The sequence below is a fragment of the Lepus europaeus genome, chromosome 20 (genome assembly GCF_033115175.1).
Source record: "Lepus europaeus isolate LE1 chromosome 20, mLepTim1.pri, whole genome shotgun sequence".
Taxonomy (NCBI): Eukaryota; Metazoa; Chordata; class Mammalia; order Lagomorpha; family Leporidae; genus Lepus; species Lepus europaeus.
The window spans coordinates 11,254,724-11,282,553 of NC_084846.1; the positions used below are offsets into that span (position 1 = coordinate 11,254,724).

The window sequence follows — 27,830 nt, forward strand, 5'->3', positions numbered from 1 at the left end:
GCCCCAGCTCTGGGTTTTGATAGGAAACTCGAATGGTCCACGGGCACACTCACAGTATGCTGTCTCCTTTCCGGGCCTTTCCAGGGCCTCTGATATACAGTTCTACAAGTTTCCCAAGGGTTGGTGTTTGAGACCCGAGGTTATAATGCCCTGGCATCCCATGCTAGATGGTGGAGTGCTTGGTTTGAGTCTGGGGTCCACTTTTGATTCCACCCTCCTAGGAGTCCAGATCCCCTAAGTGAAGGTGGTTCTGGGCCACACACATCGGGGACCTGGATTGCATTGCCAGCTCCTGACTTCAGCCTGGCCCTGTCCTGGCTGTCACAGGCATCTGTGAAGTGAACTGGCAGATGGGACGTCTCTGTCTCTCTCGCTGCTCTCATATAAACCTGTCTATTTTAAAAGACTTGGTTCCCGTGTGTAGGTCTCTCAGCAGTGCCCCCCTGAAGCTGCCTGCAGCCAGGCGATGTGTCTGTGTCCGGCTCTGCTGCCCAGGGCCTGCAGTGGCTGGAGTCTGCTGTCTGCAGGGCTGGTGACTCTGAGAAGCCTGCATGCAGCTGTACACACCACAGCTGCCCGTGCCCGTCTGCACACTGCACACCATTCACACATGGGCACAAGTGCCGAACACACACAAATCTCCCTGCCCCTGTACGCGTGCCTGCGCACACACCCCTATCCGCCACACCACAGCATGGACCAGGGTGAACCCCGACAGGGCTTGGAGCCTGGCAGAGCTGTCTGTGGCTCGGTGAGGGCCCTGGATTGATGAGATTAGCAGCCACCTGAGGTCCCTGGCTCAGCCAAAGGGCCAGGGGCAGAAGCCGGCAATGGAGGACACACAGTAGTCTCCCCATCTGCAGCAAATCACTGGGGACCTGCAGACCGTGAGGTGGGTGGGGTGTTGGGGGAGGGGGGTTATGGACCCTGTCTCAGGCACCTGCCTGTTTCCTCATCTGTGACATAGGGGCCAATGGGTAGTGATCTAGGCCCCCCGGGAGGCACAGCTGTCAGCCTCGTGTCCTGCCTGTCACCCGACCTTTGGCCCCATGATGGCTGCTCCCTGCCCCAGCCTTGCCCAGTCCCACGGCTCCAGGTCCAGCCAGACCCTGTGCAGGCTGAGACAAAGCTCTGTGTACTGGTGGCCCCTTCTGGTCTCAATGTCTCATTGCTGCCATGACAGAAGCCACTTTTGGTGACCAGGGAGAGGGCCAGGTGTCAGAGGGCCAAGCTCAGCTCCACAGCAGGCTCAAGGGAACCTGGGGGAGGGGGCCACACCTACAGAAGCAGTGGAAGGTGCAAGCACCCCGTTCTGGACAGCACCACCCCCTCCCCACCAGGGCACTCAGATCACAGCCAGCCAGGGAGGCCCCTTCCCTGCAGAGCCAGCAGCTCAGGCTGCCCAGAGCTCCTACAGCAGATGAGCCAAGGGTCCCAGGCACCATCAGCATGAGGCAGGGCACTGGGTCGGAGCCCACCCTGTGCAGGTCCAAGATGCCCCCAACCCCCAAACAGGCCCAATGCAGACAAGCAGCAGGGCTGTTAAAAGGTTTTGCTGCAACCCATGACCAAGCCACTAGGCATCCAGGGGACAAGAGTGCCAGTGGTCAGGCAGCCCAGAGGTGCAGGGGTGGGGGCCGCACCAGAGCACCCCAAGCCCACAGGTGGTGGCAGAGCAGATGCTGGCTGTTCAAGCCTTCAGGCAATCGTCTTCCTTAGGGACATCTGTACTTCCTGGAGATGGTTCAGGACCTGCTCACCATGTAAACACCAGGACACAGCCACGAGGAAGACGGCCAGCAGGTGGGGACCCTGCCCCAGCAGGAAGCAGGAGCAGCAGCTTTAAAATGAGCAGCGCTGTCGCCCACGTCAGGGGTCAACCCATGCAGGTTCGGGCAGCCATGTGGCACTGCTCTGTGATGTCCTCCAGGGGGCGTCTGAAGCTTCTGAGCACCTGCTCAGTTCAGCTCCACACGCACACACACAGGCCTGAGAACCCAATGATGCTCTAACTCCTCTAACTCGCTGATGCCTCCACCGAGGGCGTGGAAGGAGGGGGCATGGTGCCAGCTTGCTGGGTTGCCCCACGGGAGTCCAGCTGTGGGGAGAAGTGGGGAGAAGGTGAGCACACAGCTGCCCGCACTTCACGGATCTTGTCTCTGACAGGAGAGAGCTCTGAGACCAGCTCTTATTGCACAGTCTCTCTGGGCAGCAGCCTGCAGTCTTCCCTCCCTGCGTTCTCAAGGCATGAGGACTTCCTGCTTTGTGGGTGCTGTGGACAGCACAGCCCAGGAGGGCCTCTCCCTCTACCCCTGCACCAGCCTGGCCAACCATTCATTTAACCAACAAGGGTACCTTGTAGGATTTTTTTTAAAGATTTATTTATTTATTTGAAAGTCAGAGTTACACACAGAGAAGGAGAGGCAGAGAGAGAGAGAGATCTTTCATCCATTGGTTCACTCTGCAACAGCCAGAGCTGCACCAATCTGAAGCCAGGAGTCAGGAGCTTCCTCCAGGTCTTCAACGTGGGTGCAGGGGCCCAAGGACTTGGGCCATCTTCCACTGCTTTCCCAGGCTATAGCAGAGAGCTGGATCAGAAGTGGAGCAGCCGAGACTCGAGCCGGCACCCATATGGGATGCTGGCACTACAGGCAGCGGCTTTACCCACTACGCCACAGCACTGACCCCCTTGTAGGTTTGGGCTGGGGGACCTGTGGCACCAGCCTGAGCCCAGGCCTTCCTTATTGCTGCCAGCACTCTGAGCAGTGGCCTCAACCACACATGGTTGAACCTCATGGTTGAACCACATGGATGAACCTCAAACATGTATTCAGCAGATATGAGACACAGAAGGGCACCTGTTCTGTGAGCCCACTGGTACACAGGGCCCAGGACAGCACAAGTCTACATGTAGAGGACGGGGCTTATGAGTGCCAGGAAGTTGTAAGGCTTGCAGGGGTGGAGGTAGGGGGATAAATGCCAATGGACATGGGGCTTCCTTTTAGGGCAGAACTTCTAGAACTTGGAAGAGATGGTGGCTGCACAGCACTGTGAAGGCACCAAATGGCAATGGATGTACAATGGTGGTTGGGGCCGGCACTGTGGCGTAGCGGGTGGAGCCACCACCTGCAGTGCCGGCATCCCATATGGTGCTGGTTCAAGTCCCAGCCATTCCACTTCCGATCCAGCCCTCTGCTATGGCCTGGGAAAGCAATGGAAGATGGCCCAAGTCCTTGAGCTCCTGTACTCACGTGGGGGACCTGGAAGAAGCTCCACGCTCCTGGCTTCAGATCAGCACAGCTCCAGCTATTGCGGCCATCTGAGGAGTGAACCAGTGGATGGAAGACCTCTCTCTCTTTCTCCCTCTCTCTGCCTCTTCCTCTAACTCTGCTTTTCAAATAAATAAATTTTAAAAAAAAAAACAGTGTTTGATTTTATGCCATGTGAAACTATCAAAATGGAATTTTTTTTATTAAGAAAAGGCAGGCATTAGGTCTGATGAGTTCTTTGCTTCCATCTTGAACAGCAGGGTGGGCTGGGGGGGGGATGGGCATAGTCTGTCCAGGGTTGTCAAATGCCCCATGTGGCCACTGGACTGCCAGGCCCTGGAGTAGGGTTCACCAAGTTACAGCATCTCCAAGGGAGATAAGGCCAACAGTTGCCACCTTCCGCTGTCTGGACCACCCATGACCCATCTGACCACATTTGATGGGGCCCCAAGGTGGAGCCCGAGCCGGACAGGAGGATCTGGGCTCAGGCCTGGTTCCATTCTACCAGGCTGTGTACAGGGAACCAGGCGCCCATGTGTTGAGTGCCCAGGACTCACAGCCATGTCACAGGCAGGCTCTGGGGAGGGCACTTCTGTCCTGCCTTCTGAGTCCTGTGGGACCACAGGCCGTGCTCCACTGTCCAGCCTTCTCAGTAGCTGGGGTGCTGGCCTGGGGGAAGCCTGGGGACCAGCCATGGGAGTGAGCAGGTGGCAGGGTCGGGGGCCAGAATTGTGGCTGCAGCTCCCCCAACCCCCTTATCTCCTAGGGGTAAGGGCCCCTTCCCCAGCCCCTGTAACAAACTCCTCTGCTGCTCCCCATGGCCACAGCTGCTTCATGATGTTTCCTTCACAGGCTAAACAGTTTTGTTGCCTTTTCTTCTGGCATCCATTGGGAACCTCTCTGAGGGCCCTTACACAGTCCAGTGCTGCAGCCAGGGTGCTGCCCACTGCCCAGCCCTCCACCCCACCCCAGGGAGCGGGGTGTCTTCTCACTGGCTCCCTGGCACTTCTGGAGTGCTCTCTCATCTCCAGCCACCCAGAACCTGCCTCCCATTGTCCCCATGCCCAGCTTGGCACCGTGTGGTTAAAACAACATGGTCCCAAGGATAATGCAATTAAAAGCATGGGGCTTGTGAACTCTGCCTGAAGAAGGATCCACACCTACACCAGGGCCCACAGGTGAGTGCATGGAAGGAGCAGAGGGCACACCTGGTGCCCTGCACTGTGGCTGAGGCCTCCCAGCCAGGCGCCCTCCAGTGCTGGGCCCACCCCTCCCCAGCACACAGCTCTGCCTGCCCAGGGCACAAGCATCTCCCAACAGCACCACCCGGACATCAGGGTTTACAAGAGGGGCACTGCACCACCAACAGTGAGGACCAGGAGACCCCATGCTCAGCCTGCGGGGGACCTCTGTTATCAAGGGGTAGCTCCCTCTTCACCCCTTTCCCTGTGGGATACGGAGCTGGTCAGCCCCAGGGCCCCTAGGATCAGCACACCAAGAGCTCTGTGAGCTGTGCTGGATGAAAAGTATCCGAGCTTGGAGGCCCGGGTGACAGAGTGGGAGTGGGCAGGGGGTAAGGGAGGCCTCCAGGGCAGGGGCGGCAAACACCCAGAGCCCTTTGCATAAGCCACGCCCCATGGTCAGACCTGACACATTCATGGCATTGTGAGCTTCGGCTGCAAAACCAGGGACCAGACTGGCGTGGACCTCCCGTCATAAGCAACAAGAAAATGCCCGGCACAGGCCCGGGGCAGGTTCTGGTCATGGCCAAGGCCACAAAGGGAACCCAGCAGAGAAGCAGAAAAGAAATTCAGGAACTGCACTCACTCCCGTGTCTCAGTCAAACCCCTCCAGCCTGTCCCCAGCCTGTGAGAAGGCACAAGCTGGCTATGACAAGCCAGGAGCTCCCACTCGGCTCATGACCCGCGTCCCATCCCCGGGGGGGCATCTGGCCAGGCCCTCAGGCTCTGCCTGCGCCCAACAGCAAAGAGCAGAGAGGGCTCTGGTGCAGCCGGACAAAGCCTGGGAAAGGGTCCCGGGGACGCCAAGCCACCCAACAGCCCTCAGGAAAGGGGGCTTCAATGCCTCAAACAGGCGGGAGCCCAGTCCAGTGCCTGGGATGCAGACCCCTGTGTGAGGTTCCGGCCTGCAGAGGAAGCAGGGCGTGGAAACCCAGTGAGGAGGTGAGTGTGGAGGGATGCTCCACGTGTTCCCAAAGGCAAAGGACCCCCAACCATGAGGAGTGGCAAGGCCACAGCCAGCAGAGGCGGCTCAGGGCTCACACGTGCATGTGGAATCCGAGGCCAGGAAAAGGGTGGTGCCGACGGCCGAAGACCTCAGAGCCCAGGCTTTCCCTATTCGATGAGAGCTTTTATAAAAACCCTGTCTTGGGGCTGGCGCTGTGGCATAGCAGGTAAAGCCTCCACCTGCAGTGCCCACATCCCTTATGTGCGCCAGTTCCAATCCCGGCTGCTCCACTTCCAATCCAGCTGTCTATATGTCCTGGGAAAGCAGTAGAAGATGGCCCAAGTCCTTGGACCCTTGCACTCAAGTGTTCCCACCCCAGCCTGAGGCTGAAGGCCCTGGGACACTTCTGGGGACTGGGGTCTCAGAAGAGGCCAGCACGGTGAATGGGGCCCCCTGCACCTTGGCTACACTGCACCAAAGCCTGGCTTTCTACCCAGAGTTTGGACTTGTGCATGTCCAGCCCTCAGGAGAAGTCCTGGATGCCATTTCAAATGTGGGGGTCACAGCTTGGGATGGGGAGGACCTGTGACCCTTTGGGAGGGGAGGGGAGGGGATGCCCCTGGATGCTGGGGCCTGTTGTCCTCAAGTCAACCCTTGCACTTCCCTCCCTGCCTATCTTGCTTGGCGCCTCCCACTGTGATACACCTTAGCCAGGAGTCCTCCTTAGCAAACTGCTGAGCCCGGATATGGGTTCAGCTGCGGAGATCTCCACCCACACGGCTGAGAAAAGGAAGCCAAGGGAAAGATGACACAGCGGTGATCGCACCAATACAAACGGCCTAGAAACATCCCAGCCAAAGGGAAGACAGCATGAGATGGCAAAGCAAGCCTCACTCTTTCATTTGTTTTAAACTTATTTGAGAGGCAGAGTTAGAGAGAGAGAAAGAGGAGTATCTTCCATCTGCTGGTTCACTCCCCAAATGTCCACAGCAGCTGGAGCTGTGCTTATCCAAAGCCAGGAGCTTCCTCCAGGTCTCCCACGTGGGTGCAGGGGCCTAAGCACTTGGGCCATCTTCTACTGCTTTCCCAGGCCATAGCAGAGAGCTGGATCAGAAGAGGAGCAGCCAGGACTCGAACCGGCACCCATATGGGATGCCAGCACTTCAGGCCAGAGCTTTAACCTGATGCACCACAGCACCTGCCCCATCTTTTGCTTTTTAAAAACAGCCTCACAGGCAGGCAATGTTTGACAATGGTTAAGTTGCCACCTCCCATATGGGAGTGCCTGGTCTGAGTCCCGGCTCCTCAGCTTCTGATCCTGCTTCCTGCTAATGCACACCCTGGGAGGCTCAAACGCTTGGGCCTCTGCCTACACAGAGGAGACAGACTGAGCTCCTGGCTCCCGGCTTTGCCCTGGTCCAGCCCTGGCTATTGCAGCCATCTGGGGAATGCACCAGTGGACGGCAGATCTCTGCCTTTCAAATAAAATGGACTAGCAAACGCAAAGCTTCACCGAACCCGTGTGAAGGTGCTGGGTGGCAGGGGGTGTGGTGGGGGTGGGGATTTCTCACCCTTAGCACAGCAGGATGGGGGGCAGGGTATCTAGAACCACGACCCCTCATGACGACCGAAACTCACTGCAGGCATTGCTATGTGTTCCCCAGGCAGCAACAGGACCAAGAAGACACTGCAAAACCCTAGCTCACGGGAATCTGAGATGGCTCCTAGGCATCAAAGCAATGCACGGGGGATCTGGAATGAAAAGACCTTTCCCAGGCCGGCACAGTGGCTCACCAGGCTAATCCTCCGCCTTGTGGCACTGGCACACCGGGTTCTAGTCCCGGTCGGGGTGCCGGATTCTGTCCTGATTGCCCCTCTTCCAGGCCAGCTCTCTGCTGTGGCCTGGGAGTGCAGTCAAGTGCTTGGGCCCTGCACCCCATGGGAGACCAGAAGCACCTGGCTCCTGGCTTTGGATCAGTGCAGTGCACTGGCCACAGTGCACTGGCCACGGTGGCCATTGGAGGGTGAACCAATGGCAAAGGAAGACCTTTCTGTCTCTCTCTGTCTACTCTGCCTGTCCAAAAAAAAAAAAAAAGACCTTTCCCAACAGTCGCCCTGGCAGTGAGTCCCCCTGGGCAAGTGGGCACTGACCGGCCACACAGCCAGCAGGGCCCACAGACCCCCTCCCCCCACTATACAGGTGCACCCCAAATCACAGTGCAGACGCAACCAAGCCACCTGCAGGTTCAACAGAGGGTTGTTCCGGCCTGCCTGGAAATTGCGTGACCCAAAAGGGGCCCCGTTCCCACACCTGGCACTGCTCCCAGGTGATTTTACCAGATGCTTCTGACAGACTGGCCTGGACCCAGTTCCTTCCCACATGCTGTGTATTTACCAGGGTGGCACCTGGGACGCGGAGAACCCACGCCATTTCTTTCTGGGGACATCCTGGCATCGCAGGTGCAGGGCAGGGCAAGTGTCTTGTGTGACTTGTGACTCACCTGGAGCACCCAGCAGGGAGATGACCTTGGGGCACGGGGTCTCCTGGAGGTGGAAGCCCAGAGTGCCCCCCAATCTGTGGACAAATGAGACAGACACGCGTGAAGCTTCTGTGAACACCGGGTGAGCAAGAGGCAGAGGAGGTGCCCTCAACGCTGGCTGCCGAAACCCCTGATGATTTATTTGCCAAGCTGGGTCCAGCCCTTGGCAAGGGACAAAGGGACCGTGCCCGGCTCACTGCTGAGGCCAAGGGAGCCTGGGGGTCCAAGCACACAAACTGCCCGAACCAACCACCCCCTCTTAATATCTCATGGGGTGACTGAGTGCCGAGTCACATGACAGTGCTTACGGAGGCATGAGGCAGAACCCCCAGCCCCAGCCCCCCCCCCCCTGGCAATCCATGTCTCCAGCCAGGCAAGCCCACAGCCACCCAAGGTGCCCTCTGGCTCAGTGCTCTGCTTTTGGGTCATGCCGCGGGGTGAGGTCTCCCAAAGTTCCCAGGGGCTCCAAGACTGAAAACCGCACCTGCTGACACCATTTATAGCCTGGAGCCTGCACACTGCCCTGGCCTGGGACAGCTCTGCTCCCTGTTGCCCCTGCATGAGCACAGGCACCTGTCACAGGGAAGGAGCAGGGTCACTGTTGTGAAATTCCTGTTGGGAGATTTGGAAGACTGTGGCGTGTATGTGTGTACGTGTTTGTGTGTGTGTATGTGTACACTACCAGTTCACCTCATCTATCAGAAATCTCTTTTTTTTTTTTTTGACAGGCAGAGTTAGACAGTGAGAGAGAGACAGAGAAAGGTCTGCCTTCTGTTGGTTAACCTCCCAAATGGCCGCCACGGCTGGCGCGCTGTGCCGACCTGAAGCCAGGAGTCAGATGCTTCGTCCTGGTCTCCCATGTGGGTGCAGGGCCCAAGGACTTGGGCCATCCTCCGCTGCCTTCCCGGGCCACAGCAGAGAGCTGGACTGGAAGAGGAGCAACCAGGACAGAATCTGGCGCCGCAACCAGGACTAGAACCCGGGGTACCGGCACCACAGGCGGAGGATTAGCCTAGTGAGCTGCGGTGCCAGCCCATCTGTCAGAAATCTGATCAGTTTCTCCATCAAATGACACAGGCAGTGTTTCTCAGCTCGTCCATCCCAAAGGTGGAATGCATCTGCCCCCAACAGCCCCCCATCAAGCTTCCCTCACAAGCTCACATCACTCACCTGCACGTCACCTCCAGGGTTAGTGCGGACATTCTGTCCTCCTCTGCAAAGACACGCACACCAGCATTTGCAAGGTGATCTCATGCAGAGGGACACACACACACACACCAGCAGGGTGCTACTTGGGGTCAAGGTGAGGGTCTGGCCATGGCCAGCACAACCAGCTGGCCCCACAGCCAGAGTTCTCTCCAGGTGGTGGTGCCGAAGCAACATAGGGATGGAGTTAGAGAGAGGGTGCCAGCACCAGTGCTGTGTCTCCAGTCAGAGGTTAAAGCCGGATCCCACAGACAGCTCAGGGAAGCACTCAGGCCTGGAGGTTTTAACCTGGGGCAAACAGACACCTGAGATCAGCTCAAGTCCTCTGAGGAGCCGGGTGTGTGTGGGAACAAGTGAATCGGACCCCTCCCAGAACCTGCTGCAGGTGCGCAGGGCTGCGTGTCCTTGGCTCAGCCCCAGCTGTGGGCTCAGGCAGTAGCAAGACCAGCAGATGCCCCAGCTTTGGGGGGGGGGGGGGGGACTTAAAAGCAAGCATGAGTGTGCCCTCGTGGGTCTGGGGTCTCTGTGCAGAATGACGTTTCTGGTAATCATTTACAATGGTCATTGATTTTTTTTAAAGATTTATTTATTCATTTGAAGGCAGAGTTACAAAGAGGCACAGGAGAAGGAGAGGGAGAGGAGGAGGGGGAGGAAAAAGGGGAGGGGGAGGGGAAGGGAGAGGGAGAGGGAGGGGGAGGGGGAGGGGGAGGGGGAGGGGGAGAGGGAGAGGGAGACTTCCATCTACTGGTTCACACAATGGCCAGAGCTGAGCCAGGTGGAAGCCAGGAACCAGGAGCTTCTTCCAGGTTTCCCATGTGTGTGCAGGGGCGCAGGGACTTGGACCATCTTCTGCTGCTTTTCCAAGTGCATTAGCAGGGAGCTGGATCAGAAGTGGAGCAGCTGCATCAGGAACCAGCACCAGTATGGCTGGTTGTACCCATACATCACAATGCCAGCTGCACCCCCAACTTTTAAACAAAAATATTGCCGTTATTTCAATGTCTGTTTTTTATACAAGCTTCATTTAATATTACAGATTTTAGCACTGAATATTAAATTTGACATCATTTATCTCTACCCGAAGTTCACGTTCAGAAATGTGATCAATGAGGCTGATGTGGTATAGTGGCCAAGCCTCTGTCTTCAGTGCTGGCATCCCATATGGGCACTGGTTCATGTCCCAGCTGCTCCACTTCCCATCCAGCTCTCTGAGGATGGCCTGGGAAAGCAGTGGAAGAGGGTCTACGTGGGAGACCTGGATGGAGCTTCTGGCTCCTGGCTTCAGCCTGGCCCAGCCCTGGCTATTGTGACTACCTGGGGAGTGAACCAGAGCATGGAAGATCTGTCTCTCTGTCTCTCCCTCCCTCTCTGTAACTCTTTCAAATAAACAAATAAATATATCTTTAAATAAATTTTAAATAACCCAGAGCAGAAGGCAGAGAGTAAACTGACAGCAGTGGCCATCCCAAGGCCACAGTGGAGTCATCTGTCCTCTGCATGTCATTGTGACCACCACACAAATGCCTAATTTTGTTCATTAAGAGTAATTTGGGGTAGGGAAGCCTTCAGATGGTAGTGTGGAACAGAACCAGGGCAGGGAGCCAAGACCACACGGCAGCCAGGCCAAGAGTTCCCCTGTGGGAACACACATGGAAACACCCTCAGAGCTCCCGTGGGGAGAGATGCAGCCAAATCCTACTGGGCCACATGGGGGACTCGGGCCATCCAGGAGACCCCAGAAGGATTGCTCCTTAGTCCTAAAATCAAGGCTCACTCACCCCAACAAGGCTCAACAGCAGGTGTCATGGGCCACTTGGCTTCCAGAACTCTCATTCTCTGCTGACATGACCATCATGAGTGTGACAGGATGATGGACACCAGACCAGCCCTGTTCAACAGAAACACAGTACAGCCACACACAAAGTACTTTGTCCTCAAAGATTTATTTATTTGAAAGGCAGAGTAACAGAGAGGGAAACTACACATACACTCTTCCATCCACTGGTTCAGCAGCTTCTTTCAGGTCTTCTCCCATGCAAGTGCAGAGGCCCAAGCACTTGAGCCATCTTCCACTGCCTTCCCAGACACATCAGCAGGGAGCTGGGTGGGAGGTGGAGCAGCTGGGACCCAGACAGGCACTCTGTTGGGGGATGTTGGTGTAGGAAGCTGTGGTTTAAACTCACTGCACCAAGACACTGGCCCCCAGGAGTTAACTATTTAAAACAAAAGTTAAAAGTCTGGGGGGGGGGGGGGGAGGGGTTGGCAGTGCTGCTGCATATTAGCCTAAGCATCCGCCTGTGACACCGGCATCCCATATGGGCACTGGTTTGAGTCCTGGCTGCTGCACTTCCAATCTAACTCTGCTATAGCCTGGGAAAGCAGTAGAACATGACCAAAGTTCTTAAGGCCCTACACCCATGTGGGAGACTTAGAAGAAGCTCCTGGCTCCCAGCTTCAGATCGGCCCAGCTCTGGTCATTGTGGCCATTTGGGGAGTGAACCAGTGGATGGAAGACCTCTCTCTCTCTCTCTCTCTCTCTCTCTCTCTCTCTCTCTACCTCTCAAGTAGGCATGGAACAAAAGTCCATTGCTGGAATTGAATTGTCATCCGCAGGGACCCCATCTTGGAAGACCTGCCCCAAAGAGCAAGAGAGGGAGGGCTGCTGGCTCAGAGCATGTGGCCACAGCATGAGCCCTCTGCACAGCAGCGAAACCCTTGCCAGCAAACACCCTGCCCAAGACCGCAGAGCAGCGGGGCACAGGAGGGCTCAGGGACACAGCTGAGGTGCCCCCAGGCCCATCCTAGGAGTGCGACCCACAAGCCTCACTGACCTCAGAGGCGAGCTAGGCACCATGTGGGGGAGCGGGCAGGTCTGGGGGCCACAAGGAGCTGACATGGGGTCACTGGCATCACTGAGGACCTGGGCCCCTTAGTGGGGAAGCAAACGAGGGCCTGGGTGCCCCAGGGTGAGGTCACAGCCCTTGGGTTTCTGCTTGGGCACCATACTGTTCTGCAGGAAGTGCTTTCCTTAGTTTCCCAGTTCTATTTCTCTCCCCCCCCCCCCCCGATCAGGTATTCATGTATTTTATTAGGGACTAAATTAATTCTTCATTGATTTCTGCGATCTTTCTGGACTAAAACAAAGACCTGAGGTGTGAAGATGTTAATTCTTAGCGGTTCCCCAAATAAACCTTCCCCACAGAAAACTACCAGATCCTACAAGAGGGGCCATTTCCATTCTGTCACAGAACACACACACACACACACACACGCACACACACACACAGAGTCCTATCCCAGTACAGTATCTATGAGTTTTTTTCTTTTTTGAAAAATTCATTTATTTACTTGAGAGGTAGAGTTAGAGTTAGAGAGAGAGAGAGAGACCTAGATCTTCCACCCACTGGTCCACTCCCCAAATGGCCTCAATGGCTGGAGGTGAGCCAATCTGAAGCCAGGAGCTTCTTCTGGGCCTCCCACGTGGGTGCAGGGGCCCAAGCACTTTGGCCATCTTCCACTGCCTTCCCAGGCACATTAGCGGGGAGCTGGATTGGAAGTGGAGCAGCTGGAACTCAAACATGCACCCATATGGGAAGTCAGCACTGCAGGTGGAGGCTTAACCTACTATGCCCCAGCACCGGCCCCGTACCCATGACCTTAACATTGCATCTGAGTCTGTGTCATAGGCTGAAATGTGTTCCCCTGAATTCTTTTTTTTTTAATTTTTAAATTTTTTTTCTTTTTATTTTTTTTCTTTCTTTTTTTTATTTAATAAATGTAAATTTACAAAGTGCAACTTTTGCATTGTTGTGGCTTTTTCCCCCATGATCTCCCTCCCACCCACAGCCTTCCCATCTCCCACTCCCTCTCCCATCCTGCTCTTCGTCAAGTTTCATTTTCAATTATCTTATATACAGATCAACTTAGTATATACTAAGCAAAGATTTCAACAGACTGCACCCATACAACCGCACAAGATATAGAGTACTGTTCGACTAGTAGTTTTATTGTTAACTCTCATAGTAAAACACATTAAGGACAGAGATCCTACATGGGGAGCATGTGCACAGTGACTCCTGTTGTTGATTTAATAATTGGCACTCTTATTTATGATGTCAGTAATCACCCGAGGCTCTTGCCATGAGCTGTTGAGGCTATGGAAGCCCCTCGAGTTTACCAACTCTGAACTTAGTCAAGGCCATATCACAGTAGAGGTTCCTTCCTCTCTTCAGAGAAATGTGCCTCCTTCTTTGATGGCCCATTCTTTCTGCTGGGATCTTGTTCACCAAGATCTTTCATTCAGGTTGTTTTTGCCACAGTGTCTTGGTTTTCCATGCCTGTGAGATGCTCATGGGCCTTTTAGCCAGATCCGAATGCCCCAAGGGTTGATTCTGAGGCTGGAGTGCTGTTTAGGGCATTTGCTATTCTAATTTTTTTTTTGACAGGCAGAGTGGACAGTGAGAGAGAGACAGAGAGGCCTTCCTTTGCCATTGGCTCACCCTCCAATGGCCGCCGCGCTGCAGCCGGCACACGGCACTGATCCGAAGGCAGGAGCCAGGTGCTTCTCCTGGTCTCCCATGGGGTGCAGGGCCCAAACACTTGGGCCATCCTCCACTGCACTGCACTCCCGGGCCACTGCAGAGAGCTGGCCTGGAAGAGGGCCAACCGGGATAGAAACCGGCGCCCCGACCAGGACTAGAACCCGGTGTGCTGGCACCGCAAGGCAGAGGATTAGCCTATTGAGCCACGGCGCTGGCCTGCTATTCTATGAGTCTGCTGTGTGTCCTGCTTCCCCTGCAGGATCATTCTCTCCCTTTTAATTCTATCCTTCATTATTTGCAGACACTGGTCTTATTTGTCAAATCTCTTCAACATTTACTCTATCTTTTTGATCAATTATGTACTTAAACTTATCACTTTAACAAGTGAGATGGCGTTGGCACAGGCCTCCTTGATAAGATTGAACTGGAATCCCCTGGTACATTTCTAGCTCTACCATTGGAGGTAAGTCCGAGTGAGCAGGGGCTGACCTGCATATCTCCTCCCTCTCTTATTCCCACTCTTATATTTAACAGAGATCACTTTTCTGTTAATTTTAAACGCCTAAGAATAATTGTGTATTAATTACAGAGTTCAACCCATGGTATTAAGTACAACAAAAAAACAACAAAAAAAATACTAAAAGGAATAAAATAGTAAGTTGTTCCTCAACAGTCAAGACAAGGGCTGATCAAGTCATTGTTTCTCATAGTGTCCATTTCACTTCAACAGGTTTCCTTTTAGGTGTGCAGTTAGTTGTCATCGATCAGGGAGAACATATTATATTTGTCCCTTTGGGACTGGCTTATTTCACTCAGCATGATGTTTACCAGATTCCTCCATTTTGTTGCAAATGACCGGATTTCATTGTTTTTGACTGCTGTATAGTATTCCATAGAGTACATGTCCCATAATTTCTTTATTCAGTCTTCTGTTGATGAGCATTTAGGTTGATTCCATGTCTTAGCTATTGTGAATTGAGCTGCAATAAACATTGAGGTGCAAACAACTTTTTTTTCTAGTTTAATTCCCTTTGGGTAAATTCCAAGGAGTGGAATGGCTGGGTCATGTGGTAGGGCTATATTCAGGTTTCTGAGGAATCTCCAAACTGTCTTCCATAGTGGCTTTACCAGTTTGCATTAACACCAACAGTGGATTAATGTCCCTTTTTCCCCACATTTCCCTAGCATCTGTTGTTAGTTGATTTCTGAATGTGAGCCATTCTAACCAGGGTGAGGTGAAACCTCATTGTGGTTTTGATTTGCATTTCCCTGATGGCTAGTGATCCTGAGCATTTTTTCAAGTGCCTGTTGGCCATTTGGATTTCCTCTATTGAAAAATGTCTGTTAAGCAAGGAAAGCCAAGACACTCTGTCAGAAAAAAAAAAAAACACCTAAATGAAAGGTCTCTGCGAGTGAGATCCCACTGGAAAGAACGGGCCATCAAAGAAGGAGGTACCTTTCTCTGAAGGGAAGAGAGAACTTCCACTTTGACTATGACCTTGTCGGAGTAAGATCGAAGTCGGCGAACTCAAAAGGCTTCCATAGCCTTGGCAACTCAGACTAGAGCCTAGGGAGATTACTGTCATCATAAACAAGAGTGTCAAATTGTTAAGTGAACTACAGGAGTCACTGTGTACTTACTCCTCATGTGGGATCTGCCCTTAATGTGTTGTCCAATGTGAAGTAATGCTATAACTAGTACTGAAACAGTATCTTACACTTTGTGTTTCTGTGTGGGTGCAAACTGATGAAATCTTTACTTAATATATACTAAATCAATCTTCTGTATATAAAGATAATTGAAAATAAATCTTGATGTGAATGGAATGGGAGAGGGAATGGGAGATGGGAGGGGTGCTGAAGGGTTAAAAAGTTTAGCTGCTGGCGGTAGACATCCCTTAAGATAACTGTGTCTCTACCCACCTACAGAATAGCCTTGGGAAACTGCTTTGTGTAACTGCCTTGTGTAAATGCTCTGTGTAACTGTCTCACACGATAACGCTTGCAGATGTCCGAAAAGAGCTGCAATAAGTTCCTGTAACTTAGTGACCACTGTATAAACTTACCCCCTCCCGTTTGTTTGTTGCACGGTATAAAAACCCTAGCCTTCTTTATCTCGGGGCTGCTCTGTTCCTGTGTGTTCAGATAGCCCCAGCATGCTGGAATAAATAAACCCTTTGCTGACTGCATGAGAGTGTCTCTTGGAGTCGTTCCTTGGCAGTAGGCCTTCCTCGAACCCAACAGTGCAAGTGGGAGGGAAGTTATGGAGGGGAAGCCATTGTAATCCATAAACTGTACTTTGGAAATTATATTTACTAAATAAAAGTTAAAACAAAGAAAAATGTCTGTTAAGGTCCTTGGCCCATCTTTTTATTGGGTTGTTTGTTTTGTTGCTGTGGAGTTTCTTGATCATTTTATAGATTCTAGTTGTTAATCCTTTATCAGTTGTGTAGTTTGTGAATAACATCTCCCATTCTGTCGGTTGCCTCTTCACTTTCCTGTTTCCTTTGCTGTAAAGAAACTTTTCAATTTGAGGTAATTCCATTTGTTTATTTTATCTTTGATTACCCGTGCCTCTGAGATCTTCTCCAGGAATTATTTGCCTGTTCTAATGTCTTGAAGGGTTTCCCCTATGCTCTCAATTAATTTCATGGTGTCGTGGTGTATCTTTAGTTCTTTGATCCATGTTGAGTGGATTTTTGTATAAGGTGTAAGGTAGAGGTCTTGCTTCATACTTTGACATGTGGACATCCAGTTTTCCCAGCACCATTTGTTGAAGAGGCTGTCCTTGTTCCAGGGGTTGGTTTTAGGTCCTTTGTCAAATATGAGTTGGCTGTAGATGTTTGGATTGATTTCTGGTGTTTCTATTCTGTTCCATTGGTCTATCCATCTGTTTTTATACCAGTATCAGGCTGTTTGGATTATAACTGCCCTGTAGTATGTCTTGAGGTCTGGAATTGTGATGCCTCTGGCTTTGTTTTTATTGTAAAGGCTTGCTTTAGCTATTCGTGGTCTCCTGTTTCTCCATCTGAATTTCAGCATCATTTCTTCTAGGTCTTTGAAGAATGACTTTGGTATTTTGATTGGTATTGCATTGAACTTGTAAATTGCTTTTGGGAGAATGAAAATTTTGATGATATTGATTATTGATTCTTCCAATCCATGAGCATGGCAGATTTTTCCATTTTTGTGTCTTCTATTTTTCTTTAATGTTTTACAATTTTCATCATAGAAGTCTTTGACATCCTTGGTTAAATTTATCCCAAGGTACTGATTGTTTTGGTGGCTATTGTGAATGGGATTGATCTTAGAAGTTCTTCCTCGGCCACGGCATTGTCTGTGTATACAAAGGCTGTTGATTTCTGAGCACTGACTTTGTATCCTGCTACTTTACCAGACTCTTTTATGAGTTCCAATAGTCTCTTATAGGAATTTATTGGATCCCCTATATATAGGATCATGTCATCTGCAAATAGGGATAGTTTAACTTTCTCCTTTCCCATTTGTATCCTTTTAATTTCTTTTTATTGCCTGATGGCTCTGGCTAAAACTTCTAGGACTATATTGAATAGCAATGGCGAGAATGGGCAACCCTGTCTGGTGCCAGTTTTCAATGGAAATGCCTCCAACATTTCCCCATTCAATATGATGCTGGCCATTGGTTTATCATAAATTGCCTTAATTGTGTTGAGGAATGTTCCTTCTAACCCCAATTTGCTTAGTTTTCATCATGAAAGGGTGTTGTATTTTGTCAAATGCTTTCTCTGCATCTATTGAGATAATCATTTGATTTTTGTTTCTCAATTTGTTAATGTGATGTATCACACTGATTGACTTTCAAATATTGAACCATCCCTGCATACCAGGGATAAATCCCACTTGGTCCGGGTGAATGATCTTTCTCATGTGCAGTTGGATTCGGTTAGCCAGAATTTTGTTGAGTATTTTTGCATCTATGTTCATCAGGGAGATAGGTCTGTAGTTTTCTTTCTCTGTTGTGTCTTTTCTGGGCTTAGGAATTAAGGTGATATTGGCTTCGTAGAAAGAATTTGGGAGGATCCTCTCCCTTTCAACAGTTTTGAATAATTTGAGAAGAACTGGAGTTAGTTGTTCTTTAAATGTCTGGTAGAATTCAGCGGTGAAGCCATCTGGTCTGGGCTCTTCTTTTTCGGTAGTGCATTTATTACTGATTCAATTTCTTTCATGGTTATGGGTCTGTTTAGGTTTTCTATGTCTTCAAGGCTCAGTTTAGGAAGGTTGCATGTGTCCAGGAATCTATCCATTTCTTCCAGGTTCCCCAATTTGTTAGCATACATCTCTTTGTAGTGGTTTCTGATGATTCTTTTTATTTCTGTTGTGTCTGTTGTTACATTTCCATTACTATCTTTGATTTTACAGATTTGGGTCTTCTCTCTCCTTTTTTTTGGTTAGTTGGGCCAATGATGTGTCTATTTTATTTTTTCAAAGAACCAGCTCTTGGTTTTGTTGATCTTTTGTATTTTTTTGTTGTTGTTTCAATTCTGTTTGTTTCTTCTCTAATCTTTAGTATTTCTTTCCTTCTGCTGGGTTTGGGCTTGATTTGTTATTGTTTTTCTAAATCCTTGAGGTGCATGGAGAGATCATTTGGTTCCTTTCCAGTTTCTTGATGTAGGCACCAATTGCTATAAGCTTTCCTCTTAGCGCTGCTTGTGCTGTATCCCACAGGTTTTGAAAGGTTGTGTTGTCATTTTCATTTATTTCTAGAAATATTTTGATTTCTCTTTTGATTTCTTCTATGACCCACTGTTCATTCATAATCATGTTGTCCATTCTCCATGTGTTTACATATGGTGTAGAGATTCTTGGGTTGTTGATTTCGAGTTTCACTGCACTATGGTCTGAGAAGATGCATGGTATAGTTTCATTTGTTTTGAATTTGTTGAGGCTCCCTTTATGGCCTAGCATACGGTAAATCCTAGAGTACGTTCCATGTACTGGGGAGAAATATGTGAACTCTCTGGCTGTGGGGTGGAAGGCTCTGAAGATATCTACTAGGTCTATTTGGTCTATAGCGTCAATTAGCTCTGTTGTTTCCTTGATTTTCTGTCTGGTTGATCTGTCCATTGGTGAGAGTCGGGTGTTGAAGTTCCCTGTTACTATTGTATTTGAATCTATACCTCCCTTTAAGTCCTTTAGTAATTCTTTCAAGTAGCCAGGCACCTTGTAATTAGGTGCATACACATTTATAATAGTAATGTCTTCATGTTGGATAGATTCCTTTAATCATCTTTGTCTCTTTTAATAGCTTTTATTTTAAAGTCTATTTTGTCTGATGTTAGGATGGCCACACCAGCTCTTTTTTAATTTCTGTTAGCTTGGAATATCTTTTTCCATCCTTTCACTTTTCAGTTTGTGTGCATCTTTGCTGATAAGGTGTGTTTCCTGAAGGCAACATATAGATGGATTCTCTTTTTTGATCCAATCAGCTAGTCTTTGTGTCTTGGTAGTAGAGTTAAGGCCATTCACATTCAGTGTGACTACTGTTAAGTACTGTCTTTTTCCAGTCATGTTTCCTGAAACAAGCTGTTTATGTATTTTGAGATCTATTTGTAGCTTATTCTACATTCACTTTTTTTTTGTAGTGAAGTTCTTGTTTTTGTATTTCTGTGTGCAGCACATCTTTGAGCCAGTGTTGTAGGGCTGGACGCAAGGATACAAATTCTTTGTTTCTGTTTGTCATGGAAGATCTTTATTTCCCCTTTATTCATAAACGATAGCTTTGCAGGGTACAGTATTCTAGGTTGGCATTGTTTGTCTTTTAAAACTTGGAATACATCATGCCATTGTCTCCTTGCCTGTAGTGTTTGCTATGGGAAGTCTGAGGTGAGTCTGATTAACTTACCTCTGAATGTAATTTGTTGTTTCTCTCTGGCACATTTTAGGATTTGTTCTTTGTGTTTCACTGAGCTGAGTGTTGCCACAATGTGTCGCAGTGAATTTCTCTTCTGGTCTAACTTGTTGGGGCTCCTATTTGTTGAATTTGGTTGTTATTATTAATTTGCCTCTGTTGGAAGTTTTCTGATATTATTTCCTTGAAAACACCTTCCAATCCATTCTCTTCCCACACCCTCAGGGACTCCTATTATCTGAACATTACAACGTTTGATTGAATCTTGTAGGTTTCCAACTGTATTTTTTAATTTTCTAATTTCTTCTTCCTGTGTTTGAAATTACTATTATTTTTGGAAGTTTGTCTTCGAATTCTGGTATTCGCTCTCCTATTTCATCCATTCAATTTCTGAGGAATTCCAGTGTTTTTTATATGGTCAACTGAGTTTTTCATTTCCAGTATTTCATTCTGGCTTCTCTTTAGGATCTCTAATCCTTGGGTGTGCTTTTCGTTCAGATCTTGAATCAGTTTCTCATTATTTCTAAGTAATCTGATTATTAATTTTCTAAATTCTTTTTCTGGCATGGTTTCAAATTCTTCTTCAGCCTCTATTATGGATGGTTTAGCCTGCTTCATTGGCTTGTTCATAGGTTCTTCTGTATTCTTATTCTGGATTTTTCCTTTGTTCTTCGGCATTTCTGTTTCGCTTAATTTTCAGGTTGATTTCCCTCTGCTATGGGCTGCTGTGGGTCTGTACCAATTTCCAGTGTAAGCAGGCAGCTCTACCTTCTAGAGTTTATTTATTTATTTTTAATTTTTTTTTTTTTGGTAACCTGAGTGGGCTAGTGTCAGGGCTTTGAGGTGCCAAGCTCCGCCCCTTGGGGCCGGTTTCCCTGTTCCTTTGTTTGCCCTAACGTGCCTGGTCCTCACTGGTCAACCACCCCCCCTCCGCTGTGCCCCCTGTGCGAGGAGTGACGAGTAGCTCCAAACCACCTTTCGTCTCTGCCACTGAAGTTTCCTCCTTCGCAGAGTGAAAGCAGAGGCTGCCCTACTTTACGCCTGAATGTAAACAAACAAGATGGCTGCTTTCCACCTGCTGCAGCTCTGATGGGGGGGTGGAGACACCAAGGGATCCTGGTGTGTTCAATCCCTCAGTTCGTTCCCCTGGATCACGCCCTCTTCCTGCAGGCACTATTCATTTTGTTTTGATTTCGATTGCCTCCCCCACTCAGTCGTGTGTATTTCACCTGTCCATCCCAGGGTGGGTTGGGGGTGGCAGCAGCGGTAGTGGCTGTGGTGGCTGCCTTGCCTTACCTCCATTTCCAGTGCTGGTGCATAGACTCGGCGGCTGGGATCCCGAGCCATGGGTGCCCATGCCCTCCTCATAGGTCCACCATGTCCCACTAGTTCCGGAAGAGTTTCCTCTGCAGGTTTTTCCCTAACTTTCTGGAACTACGGAATCTCCACTTTTATTAAACTATCTTTTCCTGGACTATCAGTGTGCTCCCTCCCTATTCCGCCATCTCCCCTGAATTCTTGTGCTGACATCCTGACCCCGCACCCTAGGATTTTAGAAGGTGACTGTAGTTGGATATTCAATGGGGTTGTTTGGATATCTTTACAACCACAGGAGAGTGGGACAAGGACGCATGCACAGAGGGATGGCTATGTGGAGACACAGGGAGAGCATGGTGCCCACAGGAGAGAGGCCTTGGGCAGGAACCAAGCCTGTGTACACCTTGACCTCAAACGCGAGCCTGCAGGCTCCACAGACCTCCAAGCTCTGTTTACACGGCCCAGGCTGTGGGATCTGTGACAGTCGCCCCACTGGATCCACATAGCCACCGAAAAACATGACTCTTACCAAGGAAGACACACACATTCATGCGAAGACTCACATAATACTCGTTCATTTGTGCTCTGTCTCTCCCCTCTAAAAGGCAGCCAGGATCACTGGATCACTTCCCCAAGGTGATGATGACTGAATCGCCTGAATTCCAAGACCAAGCTGCAGAAAACCAACAGATGCCAGCAAATGACCTGTGCACCTGCAGCCAGTGGTGTTCTTCTTGTGCTTTCCCAGAAGGCCCCCTGTCACTCATGGCACTGTGAATGGACGCTGCCCCCAAGGCTCTCCCCAGTGCACACTGCAAGGTCCCTGGCACCTCCACAGGTAGAATACAGCAGCTCTGCCTCACCCGAGTTCAAGTCCCCAGATGCCTGATTCTGCACGCAGAGAAACCCGATGGAGAGGGCAATGATGGCTGAGGGGTGATGTCAGCCTGTCACCTCGGTGCACTCACCCAGCTGTGGCCCTCCATCCCTGTCTTCCCTATGAATTCCTTGCTCCAGGTCTGACGGAGGTAGTGGACACTTTCCGTGTAAATCAGCAGAATCCACCTGACCCTGCTTTATCCCTCCACGAGCCCAAAGGCTGCAGGGAAAGGCTCTGCCTTTTAAATAAATAATTAATAAAAGAAAGTCACCTCTGTCATCATACCAGCAACACTTTAAACATGCTCATGTCCATTACTCAATACCTAGGACACCTGCGTGTCCTAACAGCCAACAGTTGAGCCTCGGCCTCCCGTGGTGCACGTTTGCTCTGCTCAGGCCCCTACTTCACACACTGCTCACGGGATCTGGGCCGAGACACCTTGCTTCCCAACGGAGACCTCCAGTCCTCTTTCTAAGCTAAGTATCCATCAGCCCATGTCCTCTCTTACAGAGGATGCTGTCAATCCGCTCCAGCTAACAGCTAAGGAAATCGGTTTATCTGCTGTGTATGGTGCCTGTGAACATTTTTCAACCACGTGGGCCCACTGTTTTGCTAAAAACACGCCTCGAGGGGGACGCAGAAGTGTTAACAGTATTTCATAAAGGCCACGACAATGCCTGCACCAGGGAACAGAGGCAGTGTCCACGCCCTCTTCCCAGGCCTCCCTTGGTGAGATGGACAGACAGGCCTTTCTTCCCAGAGCACACATGAGTGCCCACGAGAAGTGAGCATGCTAACTCAGGACAAGGGGGGTGCTCTGTGATGTCAGCACTGCCAGCGGCTTTTCAGGAGGGCAACGCCAAGGCCTCTGCTGCCCCAAGGAAGACTGGACCCAGGTCTGTCCATGTCCTGGCCCCACAGGTGGCTGCCCAGGGCCTCTGCCCTTCCCCACAGGTGGAGAGGTGTGTCCAGGAAGCAGGAAGATTCTCAAATTGCCGCTTGGGGGGGCACAGACATCCAAATGCATGACACCTGCTTTATGTCCCTGAGAGTGGATGGAACTCACAAAGGCATGAGAACCACACAGCCAGCCAGCCAGCCCTGCTGGGGCACTCCCGCCCCCCACATCAGCATCTGGCCTGGCTACACTGGTGATGCTGTAGGGAGGACCCCTGACCCAGGGCTTCTTCCAGCAGCCCAAGTGGAAGGTAGCAGCACCAAGTGTCAGCTTCTGGGGGCCCTGCAATCCCATGGAAGCACAGATGAAGGAAGTCCGACAAGAACCAACCAGCCAGGAAGGTCGCATTTCTGTGTGTCATGCTGAAGAGGCCCCCTTCGCAGTCCTTGGAACCTATGGCAGGTAAAGCAATGGTGCGGGTTCCTCCCGGTCCCTTGCCAAAGCAGTGCACACCTTTAAAGAGTTGTGTGTGAGCCTGAACAAGATGTGATAGCTGAGACAGCTGGCCAACAAACTGGGCACCAGCACTCGGCAGCCTGAGGCTGCTACTCTATCAGAAACCCACACACAGCCAATGCCAACCTCTACTCCCCCAGGGAAGAAGACAGGGTACCCATGTCGTGTGGGGGGCTGGGTGTGAGCATGAGGGAAACACCTTCATGGTGGGGGGGGACCCCAGCCTGCACGTGGGTGTAAGCACAGTACGCACAATGCTCAGCTGGGACAGGAAAGGCAGGGTGTTGGTGGACAGGTGGCAAACAATAGAGTCAGTGAGAGAGGGTGGCCCCAGGGTGGTGTGGGAGTGGAAGGTCTTGGTGCGGAGTGACAACCTGGTCTTGAGTGGGTGAAAACACAGCATTGTATGATTTTCCTTCTAGAATGAGTGTGTGTGCGTGCACATGTGTGCAAGTACATGTGTGTGCATGTGTCTGTGCATGCATGTGTGTGTGTGCACAGAATATGAATGAATACCCATAGTCTGCACAGCTCCACCTGCTGCAAGGGCCGAGTTGATCCTGCCTGGAGCCTAGTGTGCCACGGGCTCCACAGGTGCCAGCATCTGCTCCGCCCACAGTGCTGTCAGGCTGCAGCGGTCTCTCCAGGCTTAAACTTCAGCAGCTACGAGGTGTGGACACCAGGACGTCACAAGGCTCATCCCACCATAATACACCACTCCCACCACAGGCTCCTCCCACCACACAAACCATTCCCACCATAGGCTCCTCCCACCACAATCACCACTCCCACCACAGGGCAACAACACAGGGGTGTTGCGGGGCTCCCTGTGACAGAGTTCCCAACCCCAAGAGCTGACCCCAAGGCACAGGGCGCAGCACCCAAGGAAACACTCTAAAGCAGGTGCACCTCGGGACCAGCATCACGGAGCAGTGGGTGAAAGCCACTGCCTGTGATGCTGTCATCCCATTTGGGTGCGGGGTTCGTATCCCTGCCACTCCCCTTCCAGTCCAGCTTGCAAGCTGCCGGCTTTTTGGGAAGTGGCGGACGATGGCTCGGGTGTGTGGGGCCCCTGCCATCCACATAGGAGACCTGAGAGAAGCCCCTGGCTCTCGGCTCTGGCCTGGCCCAGCCTTAGCTGTTGTGGCCATCTGGGGAGTGAAGGCAGATGGAAGATCTCTCTCTCTGTCTCTTCCTCTCTCCCTGTACTCTGATTTCCAAATAAATAAATAATTTTTTTAAAAAAGAAATAAAAAGAAGCAGGCAGGCTGTATCAGCAGGTAAGGGACAGCCTTTCCTGCCAGCAAGACTGTGCAGCTGGTCTAAGTACTGCAGACCCAGTACTGCTCTGTGAAGGACCCAGGGATCTGGGAGCAGGAAGCAAACACACGCTCTGCCTCTCCATCCAGAGCCCTCAACACAGGTGAAGGCCAGAATCCCATCACCAAGGGCCACCGAACCCAGGCCACGGGACAGCACAACAGGGGCAGGAAGCACTGGCACAAACAAACCACTAGCTGCTTCCTACAAGGTGACCCCTCAGCTCAACTGCAAGTGACCCACAGGATCACCCACCACCAGTTACAGACCAAGCCCACCCTTCGTCACCTGCATGCTCACACTGAGTCCCACCTACACAGGTCACACAGGGGCAGCCGCTGACTGGATGCTTATTAAAGAAGGACACCAACAGGGGGAGGAACAGGAACCAGAATTCCCTCAAAACTCTTTTAAAAACCAACTGCTGGAGGCCCACACCGGTGCACAGCACACTAAGCCATCTACAACAATGACAGCATTGCATATTGGAGTGCAGGTTCGAGTCCCGGCTGCTCCGCTTCTGATCCAGCTCTCTGCTATGGCCTGGAAAAGCAACGGAAGATGGGCCAAGTGCTTGGGCCCCTGCACCCACGTGGGAGACCTGCATGGAGCTTCTGGTTCCTGGCTTAGACCTGATTCATACTTGGCTCTTGTGGTCATTTGAGGAAGGAACCAGTAGATGGAAGCTCTCTCTTTCCTCTGCCTTTCAAATAATAAATTAATGTTTAACAACATCAACTGCTAATGATGCAAACAGTGATTCAATCTCAATACTCAGCCACCACAAGGAAACAAATGGTATTGGGAGATTCTGCGTCTGGACAGAGAGGAGACAGGGCTCCATGGAGGATCACCTGCTGCTGACTGTGGGGAGAACACAAAGCCACAGGAGCCACTGCCTGCAGGACCTACTTGGTATCTGCAGCAGCCGTGCCCTTGGCCCCAGGGATGCCCTTTTTCCAGCCTAGTGTGTCCACAGCTGCAGGAAGAAGGCAAGGGAGCAGTGTCTGCCCCGTGGTGAGCAGGGAGCCCCCACGAGAGGCAGCTGTCTAGAGGCGGCCCAGCTGTCATCACCTGTGCTATGAGACAGGCAGAGCCTCGGTCACTGACAGGCACTGGGCATTAGGGGTAGGAGGGGGCATCAGAGCACAAGGGGCTACTGAATACTAAAGCTCAGCTGGGAAGAAGTCTGCCCGGGTGGAGGCAGATGAGCTGTGGGGCCAGCCATGTGGGCTGGCCAGGCCACAGCAGATAAGAGTGGGTGTGGCAGTGGGCAGGAGCCTGCCTCGGCCCTATGCCTACTCTGTCCACGGCGGCCATAAGGGCTGAAGGGTGGTGCCGCCAAGGAGACCAAATCACCCTTTGGAATGCCTCACAGGGTCCAGGGTCTGCTAATGCCATCAGGGGTGACTCCTATGACGTCACCTAGGCAACTCGGTCACCACCCTCTGGAGGGGCAGGGAAGGGACAGTTGGTTCCCTGTGTTGTACTGGGTCCAGCTGAATGTTGCCAGGGCCACACCTGCTGTCTCCCGACACCTGGGTCCAGGACACAGACCTGGAGCTTCCAAGGAACCAGGCTCCTCCCACTGAGACCAGCAGCTGTGAGTGTCTGTCCATGGGATGCCCACCCCTACCCCGTGTCACCTTATGACCTCTCTCCCCTGCTCTCTGGCTCTCCTGGTGGTTTCTACTGGGATGTGCACAGCTTCAGGAGCAAGTTCCCCAGCAGGGGCCCCATCACTGCCTGCTGAGACAAATCCACATCCCACACAACAACACAGCTAGCCGCCACTCCTGCAATCAGAAGACCCAGTGCAGGGTCTACCTCTCCTTCAGAGCCAGGCCACAGAGATGGCAGGGTGGAAAGGGACGGCTGCAGCCTCCTTGGCCACACAGCTAGCAACAACTCAGGGCCAGAGGAAGGGAGTAGCCCAGGTGTGTGGCAGGTGCTGTGCCCCGCCCACACATGACCTGGGCAGCCCTGGCTCCTGGCACGAATAAGGTTGCCATGCAGGATGGCTGAGGAGCACGAGGATGTGCCATCTGCCTTCAGCGAGGCCGCCTTGCAAACAAACCCACAGGGAGACTGACACCCGGGCTGCAACACAGCGGGTCTAGAACTTTCTGCCGAGGTGAGGTGAGATGGGCACAAGCAGCCGCAGAAAGGGAAGAAGCTGGCCAGGGGTGCGAACCCCAGAGCAGAGGGGTCAGCCCCATGATGGTGATCTCGGGTGGAGCATGCCACTCATTCGCTGTTCTTCCAGTTTCTGCTCACACACACCCATCGCGGACTAGAACTCACGGGGCCACCCTGGCTTGCTGCCGTCAGCGGGTCCTTCACTCACTCCCCATCATAAAGCTGCCAGCAGGGCCTCCTCAGCTGACCTGTAGCACAAGGTACCTGCTCCTGCCTGTCACTGTGTTATCACATGTCGGCCTGGAGAGAACAGAACAGAAATCAACCCAATCCGCAATGCCCCACAAACGGCAGAGTTTCATATTCATGTCAAAGAGAGACCCGAAGGGAAATGCAGGAATCGTCTGCAAAACAAATTTGGCTCTCTGAACTTAAAAAAAAAATGTTTAAGAATTGAGAGAGGGGCCAGTGCTGTGGCATAGTAGGTAAAGCCTCCACCTGCAGTGCTGGCACCCCATATGGGCACAGGTTCAAGTTCTGGATGCTCCTCTTCCAATCTCTGCTAATGGCCTGGGAAGGCAGTGGAGGCTGGGCCAAACACTAGGGCCCCTGCACCCACATGGGAGACCCAAATGAAAGGGGAAGAAGAACCAAGAGTCTCCTGGATACAGACACACAGAACTCCAACAATCATCCCAGAAGTCGAAGTCCGTTTACCTTGAATGCTGTGACTGACTTGTGCTCAGGCAGGATCTCGTCTCTCTGTGTCGCACAGTCCATCGGGGGTTTGATTATCACTGAATATCCAGGAGCACTCACATCCATCTCAGGAAAAGCAAAATATCCACGAAAAGGAATCTCTACTGAACACAGATGAACCTGAAACATAGATTTCTTTCTTTTTTAAAATGCATTTTGAAAGTCAGAGTTACAAAAAGAGAGGGAGAGGGAGAGAGAGGGAGGGAAGGAGGGAGGGAGAGAGAGAGATCCTCCATCTGCTGGTTCAACCTCCAGATGGCCAAAGGGTCAGCGCTGGGTCAGCTGGGAGCCATGAGACAGAAGCTTCCTCTGGGTCTCCCATGAGGGTAGCAGGGGCCCAAAGACTTGAGCCATCCTTTGCTCCTTCC

The 27,830-nt window shown here is 51.5% G+C and overlaps 1 long non-coding RNA gene across 1 annotated transcript; it reads right to left on the reverse strand.

Annotated features, from left to right (window-relative positions):
• Nucleotides 1-9,919: 9,919 nt before the first annotated feature.
• On the reverse strand, nucleotides 9,920-27,577 carry LOC133750103 (uncharacterized). The gene is made up of 3 exons (XR_009864644.1): nucleotides 27,421-27,577; nucleotides 10,981-11,090; nucleotides 9,920-10,082 (listed from the first exon to the last, which is right to left on the reverse strand). It is a non-coding gene; the product is annotated as an uncharacterized LOC133750103 (long non-coding RNA).
• Nucleotides 27,578-27,830: the final 253 nt, after the last annotated feature.